Source organism: Tamandua tetradactyla, chromosome 21 (assembly GCF_023851605.1).
Source record: "Tamandua tetradactyla isolate mTamTet1 chromosome 21, mTamTet1.pri, whole genome shotgun sequence".
NCBI classification, from domain to species: domain Eukaryota; kingdom Metazoa; phylum Chordata; class Mammalia; order Pilosa; family Myrmecophagidae; genus Tamandua; species Tamandua tetradactyla.
In genome coordinates this window covers 56452496-56477863 of record NC_135347.1, presented here as the reverse complement: position 1 = coordinate 56477863, position 25368 = coordinate 56452496, and the positions used below count along the sequence as shown (strand labels likewise).

The 25368-nt window shown below is 38.2% G+C and overlaps 1 long non-coding RNA gene across 1 annotated transcript in view; it reads right to left on the bottom strand.

Moving 5' to 3' along the window:
- Nucleotides 1–25368, bottom strand: part of LOC143665390 (uncharacterized) — a 31632-nt gene that overhangs the window by 4198 nt on the left and 2066 nt on the right. Inside the window, exon 2 of the long non-coding RNA XR_013166927.1 lies at nt 9005–9126. This is a non-coding gene — a long non-coding RNA (uncharacterized LOC143665390). The remainder of the gene's footprint in view (nt 1–9004; nt 9127–25368) is intronic.

The window sequence follows — 25368 nt, the reverse complement described above, 5'->3', positions numbered from 1 at the left end:
TGTAAAATCTGTAAGTGCTGAAGACCAGCTTGTTCAGATATTCTTTTACTGGCTGGTATTGGGAATCCATAATTCTGGCATTTAGCTGTCTTTTGGGTATATTATTCCGTTATTTAAAAATGTTAATATTTACAGTGTACCAGAAATAAAATCTTTTGCAACTATTTACATTTAAAATAAAATAATATACATGTTAATGAACAGTGTGTGAGTGGGTGCATAGTTTTTCAAAACTATTTCTAGACCAGGGAACTCCTCTGGTCCGGAAGTCCTGAGTGACATAATCTCTGAAACAATTCCCTCTCATTTGCTTTCTATTTCCCAGATACACTGCCTTTTTTCTCCCCTGTTCTCTGAATGTTCTTAGTTGCTTCTTAACCAAGGCTTTTTTCCCTTCCCTGTGTACTCTGCCCCCAGTGCTAACCCCACCACCCTTAACCAGATAATGTCCACGCGTCCTCTGAATCCAGTTTGATGGAGAGGTCTTAGCGAAGATTTCTCAAAGCCATTTACCCAAAGTAGGTCCCTTAGACTCTCCATTTTCCCCTCTCTCTCCCAACTTGATCTTTTCCTGTGTATCTCTTATCACAGTTGTAATTTAAAAAATGATTCTATTAAATGTGAATCTTATAAAGTCTTGTTCACTACTGTATCTCCAGAAGGGAAGGGACTACATGTGTGTTGATTGGATGAATGCTAACACCTCCTTCTTATGCAGTAGTATGTCATCACAGATACTTATAGAATAAAATTATTCATCTAAGCAGGAAGAAGACCTATATTGGTGAAAAGTCTTAAGAAAAACCTTACAAAGTGTCGATGGGTCAAATAAGATTATATACAAAGGACTTTTTAAGGGTTAAATATCAATATTCAAATGTTGACTATGACTTGTAAACTCCCTGTGTCATTTTGGGTTCTCTGCAAAACAGTTGCCAAGATGGGATTAGATGTGTAAGAAATTTATTGAGGAAAATGCCTGTGAAAGATAAGGGGAGAGCAGGAGTAGATGGGGAGTTCCTTCAGACTGCAGTGCAGGTCTGACACCTGAGAAAGACAGGAGGGAAGAAGGAAGATTTGGCTGGAAGACTTTTGCACTGAGCTACAGTTCTAATGTGTTTCAGCAGATCAATGGACAAGTCACGTGTAAGAGGATTTCTGTCCTGCAGGAATGGGACCTGCACTAGTTCCCCGGCTTGTGTAGTGAAAGCTGGGTGGTCTGCGGGAAGCCTGACCCTGGCACAGACATGGTGATGGAGCCAGAGGATGCAGCTGGAGCAGCCAGTCCATTCCGCTCCTTACAAGAGGTGATTCCAAGTGGTGCATTCTCACGGTCACCACACCCAGAAATTGAGAGGCATGTCATCTATGTGACCACATTCTAATCCATACATGAGGATGGGGGCAAGGTTTGCATTCTCTGATCTCTAGATTGTAATCCATGGGGTACATTTTTCCTTAACAAACTCTGAGTGTATTTAATCAATGCCACCCAGCATGATTGAATACTATTGTTAGCCATCAACTAATTGCAGACTCCTGACAACATGGTTCTCACTTTTTGGTGACCATCAGCCAATGGACATAACATTGGGGTCCTTGATTATTTCAGGGTTGCATGGGGAAACAGTAAAAAATAAATGAGGAATAAAAACAGGCCTTTGTCAAATGGCCTGTCATTGTTGCAAAAACACTCTGGGACAACCATTTTCAAAATAGTGCAACAAGTAATAGGAATCAGAAGGAACAGAAACACACACATTGAACTGTAAAAGCACCTTCAATTCCATCAGCCCGTGACCATGCCTTGGAGGTGGTTATGCTCTGAGAGGAGTGAGACCTAGAGGATGACATCTTAGCCGTAGTAAGGGCCAGAGAAGACTAGCTCTTATCTTCTCCTTGGGGGTCCCTCTGTCCTCAGTGGTTATAACTGAGCCGTCAGCTCCATTGGCATCTAGAGGAGATTTTGTTAAGGGCTCTGCTACTTGTCAAGTCAGCCTGGGAGGATCCAGTTTTAAGTGTAATCACTATTGTGATGTTGTGTGGGTTAAATTGCACTTTCACGCTTGTATGACCCAGACCTCTAAGCCTGTAGTCTCTTCAGATGATAAGTAATTATGAATCAACCAGAGAGAGCAGTTAATTCTAATATAATGGTGGTTTAATATTGAAATAGAATTGAGGTGTTAAAAAACTTGCAAATTTGCTCCTTCCCTTGTTCTCTCCTCAGGGCAGTGTGGTTTGGAGTGGCTATATAATTGCATGATTTTGCTGGGGATGCCTCTTTTCTTTCTTCTCTCCCAATGAATTGCATAAGAATTTTTGAAAGTCTTTCTGAAGTGAGTGTGTATTGGGAAATGCAAAAAAAAAAGTATGTTTTTCCATATGAAGTAATCAGCAACTGTCATTATCAAAGGCAGATGAGGGTCATACAGGGTCAGAAACCTCTTCTGATGTCCCCTTGTCTTGTGGGTTGCCATGGTGATGGGAAGGAGACAGAATTGGGAGAGGACTGGAACTTACTGTAATATTCCAAGTGTGTAAAATCCTTGTGAACACATCTTTCCGACCTGGACTTTGACTCCTAGGGTGTGAAGGGCACCATGTGTCTAAAAATCTCCCAACGGCCTCTTGGCCACATGAATGGGCTCTGCTCCCTCCGCATTCTGTTAGGGCCCTCCAAGTCTTTAGAGCTTGTGCTTGCTAGGGAATAGCTTCTTGTAGCTGTAACATGTTTAGTTGCACCCATAGAATATTTAGTATAAAGAATGAAAACTGTGACATGTTACTGGAGGATATTCAGCGGTGCGGGGCAGCAAGTGTAAAGGAGAACTCGAATGGAGGATCCGTGCGTCTTCAGCATGTGGAATGATGCTGATACCTGCAGAAAGGATGTGTGCACAAATTCTGTAAAGAAAGCAGGAGTGAGAGCGAGAGAGAGGGTGGAGCAGCTCTAATCATCGCAGCCACAAGAAGAACTCTGCAGAGCAGACGGGAGGGACGTAAACCTTCCGTTAATCCAAGTTATTGACTTGGCCTTCAACGATGATGATGAGCAAGTGTATGAACAAAGGCTGAGATCTATTTGCGACCTGAAAGCTTAGATGAAATGAGAAACCACAGCACAGTGGAGGCAGAAGGGAGGGATCATGGGGCTCAGAGGAGCAGATCCAGACAGCAGCATCCCAGACATTACTTCCTAATCCCTCTGGTTGAGACAGTTTCCTGAACCACATTCTGCAAAATACCAGGTCTGCAAGATGACACACCAAAACAGGGTTCCACGTTAAAAAACTGGGGAAATGCTACATACTGTATCCTCCTAGATGGATATGTGCAATACACATTCATTAAATGAAGAGGTTTAATGTCATTTAAACCCAGCGTTTTTCAAAACGTTGTGAATATAGATTCTTATTTTCATTTGTTCATTTCAAATGTATTATTAACATCTCAAGGAGAGCATGTTCTGTTGAATACAGTAGGGAAATGGTGTGTTAAAGGTTGTTAGTTAATTAGTGTGGATGAATAGGGATTTGGTATCAGAATGAGACAAATAGTCTTCAGAGTTCTTGTGTATATATGCACAACCTAGTTGTCATTCAGTATCATCTGGTGGAGTTTGTTAAAAAAACAACAACTCATTCCAGTCCTTTGCCCTAGTTAAAGAAATCTGAATTCCAGAGGGGAAGGCTGTATTTAAATTTAAATACAGATTTAAATCTGTACTTAAAAATGTCTCCAAAGCAGTTCTTATGAGCCAGCCCATCACTGTTTTGTGGGCTGGTGTTTGGATACCATTGATTAAATTATAAGGGTTGGGCTCAATTGTTCCTAATAAAGTTTTTGTTGGCTCTGTAACATCCCATACTAAAGAACCCATGAAGGTGCTGCCATACATATATGCCTGACCTGGCTATAATCTTCCTGTAGATAAGAAGAAATGCTGGTACCTAAAGTAGGCAAAACCAGGTAACTTTTATCCTTCAGAATTCTGCTGTAACAATACTAACATTTTACTTTTTTTTTTAGCCTGCTAAAATAAATTTTTTGAAGAAATTGAATGGAGTATACATAAAGACAGGGTAGCATCTGGAATAATCTTATAACTCCTCAAGTAAACATGGAGAGATTTCATCTAGGAAAGTTTTGTCCATGCTGCCCTTTTAGTATTTGGGTAGGACTGACTTCTTTGACTGAACATGGGGTGACATTTGAGTGCAGAGAAATCTGGCAAACCTTATAGGGAAATCTGCTCCCATTATCTGCTCCTGGACACCCCCCTTTGATGTCTACACCATTGTTATGGCATGATGTGGTAGTTAGATTCAGTTGTCAACTTGGCCAGGTGAAGGCACCTAGTTCTATTACTGTGGACATGAGCCAATGGTACGTGAATCTCATCTGTTGCTGATTACATCTGCAGTAGGCTAGGAGGCATGCCTGCTGCAATGAATGATATTTGACTTAATTGGCGGGTGCTTAAATGAGAGAGCAAAACATAGTACAGCCCAAGCAGCTCAGCATCTCAGTGCTCCCGGCTCAGCCCAGGTCTTTGGTGATGCAGAAAGAAATCACCCTGGGGAAAGTTGTTGGAACCCAGAGGCCTGGAGAAAAGGCCAGCAGAGATCACCCTGTGCCTTCCCACCTAAGAAATAGTTTTAGTTCCAAAACGGGGAGTAATTCCACCAGAAGAAACAACAAAGATTCCATTAAACTGGAATCTAAGACTGCCCCCTGGTCACTTTGGGTTACTCATGAACCTGGATGAACAAGCCAAGAAGGGGACTGCATTATTGTCTGGGGTGATTGACCCCGACTATCAGGGAGAAATAGGACTGCAACTATACAATGGAGGTAAAGAAGAGTTTTCTTGGAATGTAGGCGATCCCCTAGGGCGTCTTTTAGTACTACCATGCCCTGTGATTAAAATCAGTGGAAAACTGCAGCAACCCAATCCCGACAGGACTACCAGTGGGTCTGAAACTTCAGGAATGAAGGTTTGGTTCACCCCACCAGGCAAAGAACCATGGCCAGCTGAAGTGCTTGCTGAGGGTAAAAGGAACATGGAATGGGGAGTGGAAGAAGGTAGTGATAAATACGAACTATGACCACATGATCAGTTATAGAAATGAGGACTGTGATGATGTTTTTTTCATGTTATACTATTTAAGTTGTAAGATATCAAGTTTAAGAATGAATATTACCCAAGGACTTGTACCCTATTCTGGAGAGAGTTACTGTGTTTCCACAGTAACTTGACAAGGGGTCAAGTTGACAAGGGGTGGGCTGTCATGGTGAGCTTCCTGTGTCAACTTGACCAAATGGTGGTACCTGTTTGTCTGGTTGGGCAAGTGCTGACCTGTCTGTTGCAATGAGGACGTTTCATAGAATTAGATCATGATCACGTCAGCTGCATCTACAGCTGATTCCATTTGTAATCAGCCAAGGGGAGTGTCTTCTGCAATGAGTGATGCTCAGTCTAATCACTGGAAGCCTTTTAAGGAGGATTCAGAAGAGACAGGCTCTCTTCCTGCTTTGGCTGGCGAGCCTCTCCTGTGGAGTTCGTCCAGACCCTCCATCAGAATCGTCGGCTTCACAGCCTGTCCTATAGATTTTGAAATCTGTGTTCCCACGGTCACGTGAGACACTTTTATAAATTTTATATTTGCGAGTGTTCCTTGTTGATTCTGTTTCTCTAGAGAACCCTAGCGAATGCACGTGACTTGATCATTTTCTTGACGATGGTGAAACGTGTGGTGACAGTTGTGAAGAGGCTATTGTGCACAGATTCCTTAACCTCAGCCAAGGAGTTATGGATTTATGGTCAGAAACAATAACGTTTAATAGTTGGTGTGATGCCAGAAATGGTAAAGAACAGTGATGGTTATGATAGAGTAGGTAAAATTGTGACTTTAAGTGCAACTAAATTAAAAAAAAATCTAGAATGTTTCTGCAAAATGAACTTGTCTTATCATAAGATTTCTAGGTTTAGCTCAAAGGAGAAGAATGTACCTTTGGTGAGGGCTATTCAGAGTAAGGTTACATGAGACATTTTTCCTTGTGGCCTGTTGTGTTTCAGAATTCATTGCAAGACAAAAAACCCCAGATCTGCCAGAACAGCCCAAACACTGCTAGGTGAGAATTTTGCCTCTGAAGTAGAAATCATAAGGCAGAAAAAGAAAGTGAAACTTTAAAGCAGTGCTTCTGAAACTTTAATATACATGCAGAACACCAAGGATCTTGTAAAAATGCAGATTCTGATTGAGAAGGGCAGAAGTGGAGCCAGAGATTCTGCATTTCTGGAAAGGTCCCAGGTGGTGCCAATGGTGCTGTTCATGGATCACATTGAGTAGCAAGATTCTAAGGTATTTTGGGATTTTCCTCATTGGGGCATATTTTATGATCTGGCTATCAAATTGGTCATTGTACACACTTCATACCGTTAATTGTATTTGTGTTGGTAATTGTACACACAGATGGTACATGGTACAAATTGGTGATAACATTGGTTAAAAGTTACCATGTATCGAGGGAGACAAAGTGGACACATTTATTATTATATTTATATTGTGTTATTATTAGTTTTATTGGTTTTGATTTTTATAAAAGAAGTTAGCCCTTATGTTAAACAAATTCCAAATATACTTCAGGGTTTTCCTTTTTCAGTAAAATTGTTATCCATGCATACATTTAAAATTTTTATTTCTTTTTAAGTTCTGTTTCTAACTGGAAGGATTTTCCAATCTGTGATGATAAAAACATTTAACCATATATTTTATCCAGTACTTCTCTGGTTCCATCTTTTCTTGTTATATTACATTATATATATAATATATATATATATAATTATATATTATATTATAATATTATAATATATATAATATAATATATAATGTACATTACAGCACATTATAACAGCTTTATTGAAATATAATATTCATACCATCAAAATCACTCATTTTAATTACATAATTTGATGATTTTAATGAATTTACAGAGTTGTGCAACCATCACCAAAATTCAGTTTTAGAATATTTCCATCCTTCTTTCTTGACATACTTCTAAATAATAGAAGAGGAATGAACACTTCCCAACTCATTCTATGAAACCAGCATTACGCTGAAGCCAAAACCAGACAAACACATCATGAAAAGAAAACTGTACACTTCTTATAAATATGGATGTAAAAATATCAACAAAACACTAACAAATAGAATCCAGCAACACATAAAAAGAATTATGCACCATGACATACAGGAATTTATTCCGAGAATGTAAGGTTGATTTAACATTTGAAAACCAATAAATGTAATACACCATATCAATAGAATTAAGGACAAAATCCACATTATCCTCTCAATAGATGCAGAAAAGCATTTGACAAAATTTAATATCTGTTCATGATAAAAACACTCAACAAACGAGGAAGGCGGCTTACTTGACCTGATAGAGGGCATCTATGAAAAATGTATAGCAAATGCCAAACTTAATGGTGAAAGGATAGATGCTTTCCAACCATCATCAGAAACAAGATGTTTTTGTCTGCTCCTGCCACTTCTATCTAACATTGAACTTGAAATTCTAGTCAGGGGAATTATAGAGAAAAATGGAATAAAACATTCATTTTTAAATTAAATTTAGTTTATTTTAAACTAAAATAATTTTTACTAATAAAAGAGTTTAGCAAAGCTGCAGGATACAAGATTTAATTAAAAAAATCAATTGTATTCATATGCAATTGCAATGAACAATCCAAAATGAAAGTTAAAAAAATCAGTTTCATTTAGAATAGCTTCAAAAGAATAAAATACTTAGGAATAAATTTAACAAAAAAGTGTAAAACCTATACTCAAAGCTACAAAATATTATTGAAAGGAACTAAAGAGGACCTAAATAAATGGAAAGACATTCATGTTCATAGATTGGGAGTCTAAATATTGTTAAAATGTCAATTCTAGCTAAAGCAATTTACAAATGCAATGCAATCCCAATCAAAATTCCAACAGCCTTCTTTGCAGAAATGAAAAAGCCAATCATCAAATTTATATGGGAGGGTAAGGGAACCCAAATAGCTAAAATCATCTTGAAAAAGAAGAGTAAATTGAAGGACTCACACTTCCCAATCTTTAAACTTATTACAAAGCTACAGTAATCAAAACAGTCTTGTACTGGCACAAGGACAGACACAGAGACCAATGGAATAGAATTGAGAGCTCAGAAGTCAAACCTCATATTTATGGCCAACTGATTTTTGACAAAGGGGCAAAGACTACTCAATTGGGAAAGAAGAGTCTCTTTAACAAATGGTGCTGGGAAAACTGGATGTCCATATACAAAAGAATGAATGCAGATCCTTACCTCACACCACATATACAAATCAACTCAAATTGGATCAAAGACCTAAATATAAGAGCCAGAACTATAAAACTCCTAGCATTTTATCAAATGTTTTCTCCTAGAGAAAACGTAGGGAAGCATCTTTAGGACTTTGTGTTAGGCAATAGTTTCTTAGACTTTACACCAAAATCACAAGCAATAACAACAACAAAAAAAGATAAATGGGACCTCCTCAAAATTAAAAATGTTTCTGCATTAAAAGACTTTACCATGAAAATAAAATGACAACTTACCTAGTGGGAAAGTCTAAGGTATGCAGTCCAGAGAAGGTAGGTAAGGCTTCCACCATGCCTTTATAGCTACAAGCTTGTGCAAATTTTATAGCTACAAGCTTGTGCAAATGTTTGTTTGCTTGTTTTTCCTGCATGGGCAGGCTCTGGGAATAGAACCCGGGTCTACTGCATGGCAAGTGAGAACTCTGCCTCTGAGCCAATGTTGCCCGCCCTTGTGCAACTTTTTATGTTCAACTTTTTATGTTCATTTTTGTTGTAAGATGGCTTCTAGCACTTCGTCACCTCTAAATACCAGCTAGGAATAAGGGGAGAGGTAAAAGACCTAGTTATCTCACTCTGCCCCCTTTAAGAAGCTTTCTGGAGAGCCTTACCTGTGATATGTGCATTCATCTCATTGGCCAGACCTCTGTTACACGGAGCTTCTCGCTTCAAGGAAGACTGAGAAATATAATTTTTAGTTGGGTGTTTTGGCACCCCATTGAATACCAGGAGTCTGTCGGTAGAGAAAGAAAAGATATTGGTAGACATCCAGCTGCATCTGTTACATTCTCATTCTTGGAAATTTTCTGTTTGCAGTGATGGGATCAGAAAGTCTTGTTTTCTTCTAGTTCAGAGTTATATTGATGTCCATTAACTCTTCAATGTGAATGGACTGCCATCCATTTTAGTAAGAATCAATTCATATGCAATGAGTGAGCTGAAATATATTACCCCTCTCAATAAAAATTATAGTATCTATTTTCTTTTCATGGGAACAATCACTGGGGGTCAATAAACTTTTCTTCCTTCTTCATGTTTTATCTAGTGATGACAGTGGCATATATGTTATTCTATTTAATGCACATGAACTGGAGTTTGTAAATTAAATAGAAATGGGTAAGGGCCAAAAGAAATGGGAACAATATGGGTAGATTATCATGGATGTAAATCAGCATTTAGTTTTTAAGTGGCTTGAATTTTACTGCACAATGCTTTAACCATAAGATATGGTTGAAAGAATTAAATTAACATATGAATGATAATGTTAAAACAAAGATGCTAATAATTCCTCTAGCCAGCATTGTGTTGCCAGTACTGACTGCATCAGCATGAACTAATATTTGAAGAAAAGCTTTGTTATTTTCATCAACAGCCATCCCCTGGGCACATATAATTTCCTCAGTACAATGGTTTCTGTCTTGATAGATGTTTTAGCTAAGAGCCATTATAGACTTTTTATGCAGAAATAATGCTATTTTACACTTTCTTTTGGTATTTTCAATGTATTGTATTCATGGGGGAATCCAGGGCCTGAAACTTGATCAAATTTTAAGATCTTCTCTAAGGAAAGAATATCAAATTTGGTACAAATGTGAAACTTTATTTAGAATGAGAAACTATATCCAAAGAAATTATAAATTTCAGAAGCTGACAAATATACAAACATACAAAAATCCAGAAAAATAACATAGTATTTTAATTAATTGCTTGACATATCTGTATAGTACTTTTTTCCCCTACACTTTTTGGCTGCATAGTCTTTGATCATACTTTTCATTTGACGATGATTTTGTAATATCATTTTCTATAGAAAGAAGACACAATTCAATCCTTCATTTACGGTTGATGAAAATTTATTTTTTACAGTAGTCTAGAAAAGCTTTCTTTCAGTTCACTACTCATTACTGATGATGTTATATAAATTTTAGGATGGTTGTTAAATTTGGGGAAATTGCTGTGAGATTTCTCTATATAAGAGCTGTAAGATTTCAGGGCATTTCAAGTTTTCTTGGGCAGTCACTAATCTTAGATAGTTTTTGAACTGATGATATTTACTTACCAGTTTATCATCGATTCTCCTCATTGTTCTGACATATTCTGAGTTTTATGTTATCTGACAGGAGAGAACTTCCATTTTGAGTAGGCATTGATGAGAGTCATGTATTTTCTTCTATTTTATGTCTGATGTTGAAACGAGTTTTCACAGACTAGCTTCTGGCTCCTTATATATCCAGCCACTACCTACAAAACTCCAGTGTCAACCACCATAGAACATATTTACATCTCGATAGGATGTCTGCCTTTGCACACCGCGTTATTACTCTGAGTTGGCACAGCTTGGAATCCATTCCCTCAGTGCTATCCATAACTTATCTATATAGGAAGTGACTGTAAACTCAAATGTATCCAATCAACCCAGATGAAATGTATCCCCAGCTCAACTTATACTTAAGTAGATCCCCAAATGCCCATAGCCATTCCAACATACTGGGAAGCATGAAGAAGCTGAGATGGAAAGGGACAGCCATCTTTACCAATCACAATTAAAATATCTTACTTTTGCAAATTTTACAAATCTGATAAAAGAATATGTGTGAGACTGGTATCCCAGGTTGGTTTTCCTAGGGTGCATTCTCTGAGGAGGAGTTGAGCATGCACCCTGTTTGTTAAGAAGTGCCTTTGGGATCAGCACCTAAGGAAGAAAACGGAAGGAAGCAGGATTGGGCAGAAAAAGTTAAGCTGCTTCTGCTGACTTCGTGAAGAACTCTGGAGATAGAATGGGTCTTCCAAGTTGGCCAGTTTTCAATTTTAATTTTTTGTGCATAAGTAAAATATTCTCATGGTAGAAAATTCAAAATGCACAAAAAGCTAACAAGGGAAAATTTGTTCTCCTATCCCTGCCTCTCCACCCTCCCCCAGTTCCCTTTCTCCAGAGTTAACCAGTTACTTGTTCCTAAGAGTGCTTTCAGAGATAGTCTAACCATCTGAAATCACATTCATATTTATATTTCTTTTTTCCCCTCTTAACACAAATAGCAGCATACTATACACATGGCTCTAATGTTACTTTTTTTTTTAACTTTTAATTTTGTATTAATTTTGTACTTGAAGAAGAGCTGCAAAAATACTCTTCACCCAGCTTCCCCTTATTTAACTTTTTATGTAACACAACAATTACTGAAACTTGTTAATTTTCCAAATACACTAATCAGATGTCAGTATAGAGGAGAGGCGGCAGGGCTTGAAGGGAGAGGAACATGTAATAAGTAAGGCACCTAGAAAGAGCCATTTCACATTCTCAGACATACCCATTCCCTCAAGTCTATTAAAAAAATTCATATGGGATTAACATTGCTGATGAAGGTGAATTTTTATGTGCGTGACTATAGATTTGAATATGAGGCATATCTTCTCCTGATTCTTGATATGCTTCTCAGGAAATAAAAATAAGAGACACCTTGCTTCTCGATTTTAGCTGTATAAAAAACTCAGTGTAGATTTAGTTCAGAAAATATTTTGCAGTTCCAGAATAAATAATTTTAGAAAATACAACAGCCCTTCCCTCTTTCCAGGGATATGTCTAGGACTGGACATATCTGTAACAGATATACACTGCATTTCCACCAGATGTAAGTGAGGCCAAAATCAAGTTGTTTTTGTATTTTTTTTTAAGAAAGTTTACGTCTATATACAGGTGTCTACAACGTTGGGTGCCTGCATTTTACTCTGTAATTTCATATTTAAATTCAGCATGTTCCTGGTTCCTGTGCCCGGAAAGCTCTCACAAGACCACTTCCCTCCCTTTCACGGTTTGGACTGCCCCCGCCACCAACACTTCCACACTTGCCTCCCTCCTCCCCTGACCTCGCCACCCCCCCCCGCCCCCACACTAATACAAAGGGACATAGATTCTGTGTAACAGCTGGAGTGGGAACTGCTACAGCGCCTTCCTGTCACGGCAGAAATGTTACTCGATTGTTGCAGCCTGTTTCGTTCAGCCATTAGCACCTAGCATGGTGCCTGGAATCTCACAGACAATTAATTTAGTCATTTTATTCCTATTTTCACTCATGAGTAATAGTGCAATTAACACCATCATGCACATATCTCCATCCACATTTTAGATATTTCCTGAGGATACATAACTAGAAATAGACTAACTGGATTAAAAGCTATGAACATTTTCAAGGCCCTTGATAAATATTTCAAAATTGCTTTTCAGCAATTGTTCCATTTTTCATTTATACCATCAGTGCAAAGTCTTTCTGCATCCCAGCAAGAAGGCAATTACATTTTTTTGGGAATCATTTTCAGGCTTCCTAAATTCTGAAACTTTAGTTTGAATTGATTGAAAACATATTTTCATTCTCTTTTTATTTTCCTTTTTCTCCTACTTATTAAAAATAAATCTTATTCCAGTGAGCAGGCATGTTACTGTGGTATAATTATTTCTTCTCTTACAGCCTTCTTATTCCATACCACATAAGCTCTATTCTGAAAGGCAATATATTTTTTGCCAAAACCACAAACGATTCCCCTAAAGGTTTTTTCCGATGCCTCAAATTGAAGCTCAAATTGAACTGTCATCTAGTTCACTGATCCAACAAAAGAGTGATACTACATTCCATATAAATAATTTAGCAGGATTTTTTCTGTCCAAACAAAATGTCCCCTTAAAAATAAGCTAATATTAATAATAGTAGTTCAGAAAAAATACAGTAGCAAATCTGGGAATGATGTTTCACATGTATCTTATGTTTTATTTGTGGAAGCCATACTCTATTTTTTTTGTATTTTTCTAATAACTATATTTTAGTATCAGGTTCTTGATTCAGAATATTATATGGCAATTGAGGACATTGAATAAGAGAGTAAATGTCCTTTTTCAAAAATGTGGCAAAAACCAATCACCAAATAGTGGCAAAAGCCAAACAAGTGGCTGAAGTTTTCCCTAGCTGGTGGTACATGAACACTGCCATTGTGGTTTGCAGATGCTGATGTTTTACAGTAACTCAGAATACTTGATAACCTGTAGGGGGTGACGCAGTCTTTCTGTGAAGGACTAAATAGTGCATATTTTATACTTTGTGGCCCATGGGGTGTCACAACCACAACTCCTGCCATTGGAGCATCAGAGTGGTCCCCGACAATGAGGGAGTGACTGTGCGTGGCTGTGAACCATAAAGCTATCTGACAGCTGTGACAGACACAGGAAGCGGAGCTCCAGAGGGCACTGTGGATTCAAGGCATGAGTGTTAGGAAACATAGGAACATTTTAAAAAGCATGTTATAAAAAGCATGAAGATGCTGAGTGAGTCCAGCCAAAAACTAAAGGACAAATACTGTATGGTCCCACTGATGTGAACCGACATTAGAGAATAAACTTGGAATATGTCATTGGTAACAGAGTCCAGCAGGAGTTAGAAACAGGGTAAGATAATGGGTAATTGGAGCTGAAGGGATACAGACTGTGCAACAGGACTAGATACAAAAACTCAAAAATGGACAGCACGATAATACCTAATTGTAAAGTAATCATGTTAAAACACTGAATGAAGCTGCATCTGAGCTATAGGGTTTTTTTTTTACTATTATTACTACTTTTATTTCTTTTCTCTATATTAACATTCTATATCTTTTTCTGTTGTGTTGCTAGTTCCTCTAAACCAATGCAAATGTACTAAGAAACGATGATCATGCATCTATGTGATGATGTTAAGAATTACTGAGTGCATATGTAGAATGGTATGATTTCTAAATGTTGTGTTAATTTCTTTTTTTTTCCATTAATAAAAAAAAATGAATTGAGTAGATTGAAATACTAGTGATCAGTGAAAGGCAGTGGCAATGGGTATAGAAAAAAGAAATAGGGGAACAAAGGTTAAAATATATTGTTGTAGATGGAAATACCAATGGTCAATGAGAGGGAGGGGTAAGAGGTATGGTATGTATGAGTTTTTTTCTTTTTTCTTTTTATGTCTTTATCTGGAGTGATGCAAATGTTCTAAGAAATGATCATGGTAATGAATATACAACTATGTAATGATATTGTGAGTCATTGATTATATACCCAGAATGGAATGTTCCTATGTTAAGGATGCTTGTGTCTGTACATTATTATGTTTTGTCAATAAAAATATTAAAAAAATAAAAAAAAAAGCATGAAGAAATGGGTGGGCCACAGTGGTTCAGCAGACAGAGTTCTCACCTGCCATGCTGGGGACCTGAGTTCAATTCCTAATGCCTGCCCATGCAAAAAAAAAAAAAAAAAAAAAAGATAGGATGAAGAAATACAACAAAGATGGTTAAAAAAAGACATAGGTAGATAAAGTCATACAAGTTTTAAAAGGTGGTATGAAAGGGGTTTGGGATTAGAAATTGGGGATCAGAAGAAACTGGGTAGAATAGAATAAAGCAGTTCTTCCCTCAAGGCAAGAGGGAAAATAGTTCAGGGGTGAGAGGCTGAGTAGGGACTAGCAATGATTACTAGTGCTTGGATGCAGCCTGGTCTGAATGCCAGAAACGGCAGGGAAAGGATTTTATTTTCTTAGGCATTCAGAGGAGGGAAGAACTACTGAGGTGAACTTTATTTGTTATATACTGAGTGGTCTCTACTCGTTCTCTCCTTGCTCTTCCCGTAATAGCGATCCTGGGAATCAGCAAATTAGGCAGCACAAAAGTAACCCAAATTATGATCTCCAGGACCCACTGACTTCATTTGTTCTCCCGAGGGTGTGCCCAGATATGTTTGAAAGGTTCTGATTGCCTTGGCACAGTGGCTTAAATGGGTAGACATTTTTGTCTCCAAACCAGTTCAGAGGTATGTTGTCCAGTCTCCTTCTGTGCCACCATTCTTAGCCTCTGGTTTTTATCCTCTTGGTTACAAAACGGCTGCTTGATCATGTCCACAGATAAGGCAAGAGAAAGGCAGAAGGGAAGAGCTGGTACCAGCAGATATCTACTTACATATTACCGGCTGGAACTCGTAAATGGCCACATCTGGTTGCCAAAGAGTCTGAGAAATTGTTTTTTTTTTTTTTTTTAATGGCCTGTATAAAATGTCAGTAGGATTAACTATTCTAAACTTCTTGTCTGCTTTATTACATAAGCTGGCCAGACCTTTCTCTAAATTGATCATAGTACAATAGAGAGTAGCTGTAATATTTTTAAAAATAACTTTTTACTTTGAAATAGTTTAAGACTCAAGAAGTTGCAAAAATAGAACAGATAATTCCTGTGCACTCTTCACCCAACTTCTCCAATGATACCATCTTATGGAAGCATAGTACATTGTCAAAACCAGGAAAGTGGTATTGATACAAATCCATTAACTCAGGGACAGACCTCATCTGAATACCAACCACTTTTTTCTTTGATATTTCTATGAAATCTTATTGTAAGTGTAGACTTGAATAACCTTAACAAATCAGAATACAGAACTGTTTCATCACCATGGGGAAACTTTCTCCTGTTACCCCTGAGTGGTTGTACCCATCCTCAACCCCTTAGCACCCACCAATCTGTTCTCCAGCCCTACGGTTTTTCCACTTTGAGAATGTTGTATAAATGGAGTAATAGAGTATGTAGCCCTTTGAGATTGACTTTCTTTTTCACTCAGTCTCATGTCCTCGAGTTTCACCCGAGTTGTTGGATATAGTAATAATTGATTCCTTTGATGAGTAATATTTCATTGTATGGATGGATATACCACAGTTGATTATCCAATAGGACATCTGGCTTATTTTCAGGTTTAACTATTGCAAATAAAGCTGCTATGAACATTTATGTACTGATTTTTGGGTGAATGTACATTTTCATTTCTCTAAGCTAAAGCATCAGGAGTGTGATTGCTGGGTCATATAGTAAACGTATGTTTTAAGAAACTGTCAAACTGTTTTCCAGGATGGCTGTATCATTTTACATTTGCACCAGCAATGTATCATAGTTTCTCTGCATCCTCACAGTATTTGGTACTGTCAGCATTTTTTAATTTGAGCCATTCTAGTAGAGGTATAATGATATCCCATTGAGGTTTAAATTTGAATTTCCCTAATGGCCCATGATATTGAAAATCTTTTTATATTCTTATTTGCTATCCATATATTCTTTGATGAAGTGTCTAAGTCTTTTGTCCATTTCCTAATTGGGTTGTTTTCTTTCTTACTGATGAGTTTAGAGGGTTCTTTTTATATTCTAAATAGGAGTCCTTTGTTAGATACGTGATTTTGCAAATATTTTATATTAATCTTTGGCTTGTCTTTTCATCCTCAACACAGTTTTTGCAGAACAAAAGGTTTAGTTGTGGCAAAGAGCAAGTCATTTTTTTTTTCTTTTATGGATTGTGCCTTTAGTGTCATATCTAAGAGATTTTTACCATTCTATAGGGCACAAAGCTCGACTCCCATGATTTCTTCTAAAAGTTTAATACTTTTACCCTTTGCATTTTTATCTATGATACAATTGAGTCAATTTTTATGTAAGGTATGAGGTTTAGTTTTAGGTTTATATTTTTAAGCTGTGAATATCTAGTTGTTCCGACAGCATTAACTGAAAAGATTATCCTTCCTCTGTTGAGTTGCTTTTGTTCCTTTTTCAAAAACCAATGGACCCAACCAAGATGGCAGAATGACATGCTTCAGAGTTCCTCTCCCCAAACCCACAGAAGCTTTGAGCAATAGCAAGTACTGAAAGAAACATTTTCATATAAGTTTTGGGAAACAGCTAAAAGGTTGCAGGAACAAGGTGGGCACCGAATCAAGAAAAAGGTGACTTAAAACTGCTGGGATCTTGTGATGACCTGGCTGGCCCCTCCCCCCAACTCACCAGCTTGCACGCCCAGCATGGTTCCTGGTCCTGGCCCTTGGTTCTCGAGGGAGTAGATGACCCTCATGCACACATTGGAGCATTACCTCTGGCCCAATCTGTTTGGTGGTGGCCTAAACAGGACACACTGTTCCAGAATTTCATGCAGAAGGTAGATTACAGAGCTCACCTACAGAATGTTGTGAGAAAGAAGTCAAGTTCTGCTGCCTGGGACAAGAGATACTGGCTGTAGGACATATAGTGTAGTGCCCAGAGGGGCAGAAACTGTTTCTAGGGAGGAGGGGACATTCATGTCCATATAGATGGGGAAATTCCTAGGGTCATAATAAGCATGCTTGAGACAGGACTCATGCACATAACGGAGGATGGGAAGCCGTATGCTTTGGCCTGGAGCTAGTCTCCAAACTCACTGTATGAATAAGGCCTGAAGGACAGCAATCACAGGGTTCAATTTGCAAAGACTGGGAAAGGTGTTTTCTTTATTTCCTTCTTTTTTTCATTATCTCCTGGCGTATAAGGAAAGCTCAGTCATAACACTGGCTGAATACAAGCTTAAGGAATAGATGCCACAGAGTCTAAATTTCAATGATAACACATTAAAATATAAAATGGTCCAGGTTTCAACAAATGGTCATAAAACACACAAAGAAACAAGAAACAATGGCCCAGGCAAAGGAGAAGATTAAAATGTTAGAAACCATCAGTGAGGAGGACCAGACTTGCGACTTTCCAGACAAAGACTTTAAACAAAAATGGCCCTAAATATGCTCAAAGAGCTAAAGGAAAACATGGACAAAGACGAAAAGAAGTCAGGAAAATGATAGAGGAACACAAAGAAGCTGTACGTAGAGATGGAAATTGTGAAAAGGCACCAAATAAAGCTGAAGACCACAGTAAGAGAAATTGTAAATTCTCTGGAAGGGTTCAAGAGCAGTCGGAGCTGGAAGAAGAAAGAATCAGTGAACCTGAAGATAAGGCAACTGAAATCATCCAGATTTGGGGCAGAAAAACGAAAGAATGAAAAAAAGTGAGCAGAGCCTGAGGAACCTGTGGGACACCATCAAGTATACCAATCTATGCATTGCGGGGTACCTGAAGAAGAAGAGAGAAAGGAGAGAGATTATTTAAAGAAGTAATGGCTGAAAACTTCCCAAATTTGGCAAAAGATATGAATATATACATCCAAAATGCTCAGTGAATTCCAAACAGGATAAATACAAACAGACCCACACCATGCCATGTTATAATCAAACTATTGAATGGTAATGATAGAGAATTTTGAAAGTTGTAAGAAAGAAAGAAGCAACATGTCACATATAAGGGACCCTCAATAACAGTGTTTCAGTTGCTCATCAAAATCAGGGAGTCAAGTCAGTGGGAAGACATATCTAAAGTGATGAAAGTGAAAAAAAAACTGCCAACCAATAATTCTGTATCTGGCAAAACTGCCTTTCAAAAATGAGGGAGAAATTAGATACTCCCAGATAAACAAAAGCTGAGGGACTTCATCACCAGTAGATTGGTCCTGTAAGAAATGCTAAAGGGAGTTCAGCAGGTTGAAAGGAAAGGATACTACACAATTCACTGAAGTCACAGGACGAAATAAAGTTCCCTGGCAAAGATAATTACAGGGATATATTAAATGTCAGTAATATTTTACTTTTTTTGTTTGGAAATCCACTTTTTACTTCCTACTAGATCCAAAAGACAAATACATAAAATGTAATGGTAAATCAGTGATTCTACACTTAAAGTACATATTCTTCTTACAACTCTGTAAACTTGGGGGGCAGAGAGGTATAGCTAGTGAAGTATGCTGGTGAAGAGGTTAAGTTGGTGTCAAAGCAAACCAAATTTTTACATATTTAGAATGCTAACTTTAAGCCCCATGGTAACCATAAAGAAAATATCAGAGAATATGCAAACTCATAAAGACAGAAAGTACAGTACAGGCTACTTGGGGTGGGAACCGGGGCAGTGGGGAGTTAATGCAAAATAAGTGTAGCATTTGTATTTGGGGTAAAAAGAAGGTAAGTGGAGGTGGGTGTGGGTCCTGAAACATTATAAAAGTTATTAATCCTACTGAATAGCATGTGTCCTGAATTGATTAAGTTGGATTTTTAATTAGGGTCCAGGTGGAGGTCAGGTGCAATACAATCGGAAACTGAGGCCATAATGCACCAGAAAAGATAGTTTGTTATTTACAGGTCCCAGAGAGAGAGGGGTGCCATGAGGGGTGGACAGGAAGCACAATTAGCTCAGGTGGCTCAATCAGCAGGTGGGGCGCACACAAGGAATAATGAGTGTAGTGGTTTGGTTCAGGGTCAACTTGGCCAGGCAATGGTACCTGGTTGTTCTGTTGCTGTAGGCTTAAATCATTAGCATGTAAAATTCATCTATGGCTGATTACATCTGTGGTCAGCTAAGGGGAGTGCTTTCCACAGTAAGTGATGCTTAGTTTGATCAATTATAGGTTTAAAAGGAAGTCAGAAGAGACAGAAGGAGCTCACTCAGCACAGCCCAGTACAACTCAGCTCAGAGCTCAGAGCCAACACAGACCCAGATGTTTGGAGCTGCAGGGAAGCATCACCCTGGGGAAAGCTGTTTGAGCCCAGATGCTGGGAGGGAAGCCCAGCAGACGTAGCTGTGCACCTGCCCATGTGACAGAGAAACCCAGAGGAAAGCCAGCTGCCTTTCCTCCAAGGAACTGTAGATGTGTAACTGAATAAATCCCCATCTACAGTGTATAGCATTCTGGCAGTGGATTAGATAATGGATTAATTTGAGAATATGTTGATCTCTACAATTCAAATGAATGACTTCATTTTCAAGCTCTTTAAGCACCTTCTCAGTTCTTTCTGAGTCTTCTTTAGCTCAATAAAGAAACATACCCTAAAATGTAACAGTGTTATGATAATTGATTCATTGTCAAATAACTAGAGCTGATTTTATTTATTTCTGATTAAGATTCAAATTGACCATTAGTGAGGAAAAGACCTGTTAGTTCTCTCATCATCAAAAGTGTGCTCAACAAATAAATTCTTGCATTAGGTTTATTCTTGCTCCACTCTTCTCCAGGGATTTGACAGGCTAAAAAAATTAATCATTTTTATATTCTAGTGTGATTTATAATAGCAATATAGCTTCTGATCAGGGAAAGGAAGATAATGACTTATGACTTGGGGGAAAAAGTGTCAAAAGGTTGATGTACCACCAAGATGTATAACAAATGAAGCATTAAGATCCTGAGTAGGAATTTGGAAATTTTTAATTGGACATGAAATACCAAGAAGTCTTTGATCAGAACTAGAAGAAATAATGAGAAGGAAGAGGATGAAGTTTCATTCTTTTTTATTGATTCTAATGAATGATTCTGGATGAAACACTTCACATCTTTTCTATCTGAGCTTTTCATCTATAAAACACAAATTTAAAGGCTATCTCTGTTCTGAATAAGGATTCTTGGCAGGATTGAAGCTGAAATATTCCGATGACCCAATTCAACAAAGATGAACTCAGATGGGTTGTAATAAACCAGATTTTTAACAGTGGAGGCATTGTAGGTGTGTTTTACTTTATCTACCTCCCCAAGTTTCTTCTATGAATGTGTATTGATTTTACATTTAGGAAAAAGTAACAAATATAATTGAGACAACATGAATGGATTCTGACCTGATCAGTGAGTGTTATGTCTGGAGGGGCATATGGGTAGAGTACATTGCAGAAAGAGAATAATCTGGAGTCCAGAGGAAGGTGTAAACATTCTTTGCTTTTTCCAGCTCTTAAAGACTCAGCCTCTACCTGATTACATCTCACCCCTTGTCCCACACCCCACTCCCTCAACCCCTCTCCCTGGCCTGATGCCCTTCCTTCTTTCCTTTCCAATGCACTCCCTTCCCACGTATGCCCATCCTTAATTTGAGGGTGTGGTGAACTCCTGTCTGAGAAGCAGCCCCCAAAGATACCCAGGTAGGCTGAGTAATAGCTACCGAAGATGTCTAGGGCCTCATCCCTGGAACCTCATGTGATTAAATTAAGAATCTTGAGATGGGAGTTATCCTGGATTAATGTAATCACAAGTCTCCTTATTTGAGGGAGGTGGAGGGACATTTGACTATAGAAGAAGGCAATGTGACAACTGAAGCAGCATGCCATGCTGCTGCTTTGAGGATGTAGGAAGGAGCCCAAAGCTAAGGAATTCAAGGAATGCCGTTCTGAAAGCTTGAAAAGGCAAGGAAATCCATTCTCCCCTAGAACCTCCAAAGGAAGGATGGCTCTGTCAACACCTTGACTTTGGCCCAGTAAAACTGATTTTGGACTTCTGGCCTCTAGAACTATAAGATATGTGTGTTCTTTTAAGGCATCACCTTTGGGGTAAATAAAGGAGGTAAATACACTGGTCATATCCTGGAAGGTCAGTCGTGGGTCTGTATCCTACAGCCCTCCGTTGGAACAGGAGAATCCATAACACAAGCAAAGCTTTCTCTTGCTAATAAGGATTAAACTTTATGGATTAACAATATTGTTAAAAGCCTTCTAACCACCAGGGAAGGAATGAGACAAAAGGAGGGGACTGGAAACTCTATCTAGCCACAATTATAGGGTGGACACTGTCTTCCTAAGCCTCTCGTCTATATGTTTCTATGGGCCCTGACTCAGTTTCTGGGAGCCAGGTAAAGGGAATGTGCAGTTGTCTAACCTGGTTTAATTGCCAGGTTGGCAACATGAAGACATTGTCAGTTCTGGGACCACGTTTTCTAGCAAGAACCTCTTAGGGTAAGGTTGTTGTCAAGGATTTGTCACGCTTGCATGTTCACGTAAGATTTATAAATTGACCACGACTTCCTTTCCTACTAAGCCTGGACTTGATTTCTGAATGCCTCTCAATACCAAGCTTCCAAAGGCTGCTGCCAAATGGCTCAGGAGGTTTTCCATCCCCATTCTAAGGGTCTGCTGCTTCTGGGGAACACTCATGCCAACTCTAGGCAGACCATATTTCTCCCATCAGATAATGGACCGAATGAACTGATTAGATTTATAAATATTTTTTGTGTGTCAAAAATACCTCTTCAGAATCTCTTAAATGAATCCTGAATAGCACCCCTGGAAAATCTTCTCAATTATGAGAAACCTCAAACTGTGAGGACTAATTAGATGTGACTATTAATTGTTTTGAACTCATCAGAGAAAGAAGAGTTCTAGAAATAAAAAGACTTTATTTTTTTCATAAGCTCCAAGCAAGTTCTTCAATGTTAGTTTCTCTGTGGAATAATTTTTTTCTTAAATAATAGGAACTTATTATCTCATGGTGTTGTAAGCTAGAAGTCGAACATCAAGGTTTCAAAGCCTATGCTTTTTCGTAGAATCTGTAGCATTCTGGTGCTGGCCCTAAAGTTCCTTCAAATCTCACTTTTTATTCTATTCTATTGATTTTTGCCTTGGCTGCACTGGAGAACTTTTACCAGCTAAAAAATCTCTTTCCTGCTGTCTTTGCTCGTCCTCACCTGCCATCTTCCACCATCACTAGCCATACTAAGGAGATAACCAATATGTTAGTCTGGGTTGAACAGTTCAGGTGGTCATCACTTTGGAGGGGTGAGAACCAGTCTGTTTGCAAGAAGAAGTGGTTTGTCAAATAAATGACTGAGGAATGTACTGCTGCAGTGCACAGGGCTGTGTGCAAGGATGGAGAGGGCTTGGAATAAACAACCATGATGCTAGTGATGATAAGGGTGACGCTAGCTGTCTTAGGTCAGCTTTCCTGAGGTGGAGATTTGCATGCAGGGAGTTTGTTGGGACGAGCTCTTAGGAATAACACTTGTAGGGGAGTGTCGAGAGACGCATGATTGGGCAGAGGGTGAAGCTGAACTGTGAGGGTGAAGTCGAGCTCTGTAATTTCAACAGAGGAGTCTGCCAGTCCCAGTGGGAGCTCAGGAGCTCGAGGCTCACCCCTCAGAGTTGACCTGGACTAAGAAACAGAGCTGGGTTTTCTACTCCTGCATCGATAGTCATTGTATACTGATTGACTCTAAGGCTAGGAGTGAGTAACCTCGACTGACCCTATTTCTTTTTATTGAGAGCACTTGGAGGGACAAGGGTAAGGGAAGGTGACTGAGCTCTGAACCATCTGCAGCTCACATTCCTGGGGGGAAAAGCACCTGAATCCTGAAAAAGGGGTCTTTGTGGAGCACCACAACATCTGTCATAGAGTTAATATTTTATTGAGTCTTTACCATGTTCTTGATATTGCAGTAAGTGCTTTATATATGTTATTTAATCCTCCAGCTGCCCTGTGAGAAAAATATTATTCCCATTTTACAGATGGGAAATCAAGACCCAGTGATATTAAGAAACTTGCCTAGTAGCACATAACTAGTACATCACAAACTCAGATTTTGATCCCAGGGCTCTAGTAAAGGGCTTATAGTTAAACCTGCTCTACTTGTCTTGGTTTTAATCTCCTAGAGGCAATCACTTGGTCTTTTATTCCTGAAATCTCTTATATTTAAAGTGGTGATATTAATAATATAAAGAAAGAATATATATAAATATATAAAGAGAATATAATATTCTCTCTTTCCTTGATAAGATATTAGTCTTTGTGGGATTAAGTACAGAGTTATTTGCTCCATTGCTCCAGTAGCCTTCTACAGGTGTACGCTGGCCAGTGAATACTGCTATGGCAAGAATGTGTTAGCTGAGTGCATGAGGAAAAGAGTTATACTTCTCTCTCCCCTCAGACATAAATGCTGCTTCCCCAAAACTGCAGAAGTTCATAATTAAACTCCAAGAAGGCATGAGCCATGGAAACGGAATGTCTTCCTAGTCTCCATGAAGAGATATTCTGTAGCAATGACATTCTGTAAATTGAAGTCCTGCTTTTCTTACAGTTTAAGAATTCTGATGTATTGTTTGTGGGAATGCAAAATGGTACTGCTACTTTAGAAGACTCTTGGCAATTTCTTACAAAGCTAAACATGGTCTCATCGTATCATCCAGTAATTGTACTCCTAGGAATTTATCCAATTGATTCAAAAACCTATGTTCAGACAAAAGCCTGCGCTTGAGTGTTTGTAGCAGCTTTATTCATAATTTCCAAAACTTGGAAGCAACAGAAATGTCCTTCAATAGGAGAATGGATAAGTTGTGATATCTTCACACAATGGAATATTATTCTGTGATAAAAAGAAATGAATGATCAAACCACAAAAAAGATGGAGGAACAATGAATGCATATTGTTAAGTGAAAGAAGCCAGTCTGAAAACATTACATATGCTATGACTCCATCTATACTAAATTCTGGAAAAGGCAAACTATAAAGACACTAAAAAGATCAGTGGTTGCCAGAGATTTGAGGGGTGGGGTAAAGGGATGAATAGGTGAAACACAGGGTAATATTTAGGGTGGTGAAACTATTCCATATGATACTATACTGGTAGATACATAAAATTATGTGTTTGTCAAAACTCATAGAATTTTACAGCACAAAGAGTAAATCTCAAAATTATAGAAACTTAAAAATAATCATTGAAGAGGTTAGGGGACCAAAACAAATCTGGAGCTCCTAGAGTTAATAAACAAGATCAATACCCAAATATCAGGATTATCTATAAATATAAGCAATGAATAATTGGAAGAAGAAATTAAGAAAATGTTTTTTATTCATAATAGCAACTAAAAGAATCAAATATGTAGGAATAAATCTTGCTTAGGATGTAAAGGACTTGCACACAGAAAACTACAAAACATTGCTAAAAGTGAAAGGACATACCATGTTCATGGATTCAAGGACTAAATATTATTAAGATGTTAATCCTTCCCAAAAAATTTATAGATTGAATGCAATCCAAGTCAAAGTTACAACAACATTCTTTGTAGAAATGGAAAAGGCAATCATAAAATTTGTATTAGAGGGTAAGGGGCCCCAAATAGCTAAAGTTGTATTGAAAAAGAAGAATGAAGTTGGAGGACTCATACTTCCTGATCTTAAAACATATTACAAAGCCGCAGCAATCAAAATAATGTGGTACTGGCACAAGGACAGACATACAGACAACAGGATTCAAACTGAGAGCTCAGAAATCAACCCTCACTTTTATGGCCAACTAATTTTTGACAAGGGGGCAAAGACCAGTCAATTGGGAAAGAATA